Consider the following 1,250-nt stretch of genomic DNA (forward strand, 5'->3'; position numbering starts at 1 on the left):
GGTTGCAAACTTTCACTGAAATCTCTGATCGTCTCATTCCTGGAGTCCTTCGGTTTTCCTCAAGATGATCAATAGAATTTTGCTGCACTTGCCCCTAGGGATCTCTAATTTGGAAAAAAATGTACAAAACTGTAAACATCAAACACATGTGAATCTAAATATCTGTAATTTCCATCCAAATACAAAAAATAACGTTACGTTCATTAGGGGCGCGTTGATTGATATTTGATTAGATTTTGATGATTGTTATGGGCGCTTCGTCCACACTACGCCAGAAGAATTTGAAAACGGAGGTTTCTTTTTGAGAATGCATCAAATGTTTCCTTTCTACACTATCTAGTCTATCTACGCCGGAGGAATTTAAAAACGCAACAGTTATCAGGTCATTTTGGATTTGCGTTTGAGGTAAAATCGGTCAGGAAAATCACATGATTATCGTGACGCCATCTTTTACGAAAAGCTCCGTTTTCGTGACAGATTAGTGTGGATGGTAGGTCTAACCGTAGGAAAAAAAAGCTAGGTTTTCAAGTTCCTCCGACGTAGTGTGGACTCTGCCTTAGAAGTCAAGACTGAAGCGATCATTTTAACCACGTTTTTCTCCCTTTTGACGTCTCTTTTTCAGGTACAGAAAGTGTCCTATATTGAGACGCCTTCATTTCCTTGGACGAGCTGCACGTCGTTAAAGAAAGGCTTACGTTTCGCTCGACTTTCTTAGTATAGTTAAGCACAATTTTAACAACCGTAATGACTCTAGATGTAGAAGTAGAATAATAAAAGCTTTAGTTTCATTGCAGTCAAGGTCTTTTTTAAAATTACTGGATTAAGTTATTAAACTAGCTAATAACACTTACACTCAGGGAGACAACCGGCCCTTGCTCGAATCGCACGCAATTGATATCGTAAGCTTATCACTTTCATATTAATTTTATATTCATCCAATCCCTGTCACACATGCATGAACTAAAATGCTGAACAGACATCGGAAGAAGATTAAAAAAACAATACTAAGTATTATGCTCATTTGTTGCTAATACGCATATCAACCCGTTTCATTCTGTTGTTCTTTTAGTTATACTCAAACTTTAAACGAGTAGTGGATATGGTCTTTTGAGTTCCCGCATTACGATCATACCCATGTAATAGAGCCTTTCTCTTAAAAAAACTGTGACCCACGAACTGCTTTGCAATTTGCCACACAGTGTTACAACCCCTATGTTACCATTTCACAACCCTCACCACCTCTCCCACCT

General features: G+C 38.2%; 1 protein-coding gene across 1 annotated transcript in view; it reads left to right on the forward strand.

Moving 5' to 3' along the window:
* LOC110045480 (uncharacterized) overlaps positions 1 to 793 on the forward strand; it is a 5,084-nt gene extending 4,291 nt beyond the window's left edge. The window contains exon 4 of the mRNA XM_089276265.1: positions 623 to 793. The gene's annotated coding sequence lies outside the window, so the exon portion shown is untranslated. The remainder of the gene's footprint in view (positions 1 to 622) is intronic.
* Positions 794 to 1,250: the final 457 nt, after the last annotated feature.

This window comes from Orbicella faveolata, unplaced genomic scaffold, assembly GCF_042242905.1.
Source record: "Orbicella faveolata isolate gen_17 unplaced genomic scaffold, um_ofav_v1 contig_4, whole genome shotgun sequence".
NCBI lineage: Eukaryota > Metazoa > Cnidaria > Anthozoa > Scleractinia > Merulinidae > Orbicella > Orbicella faveolata.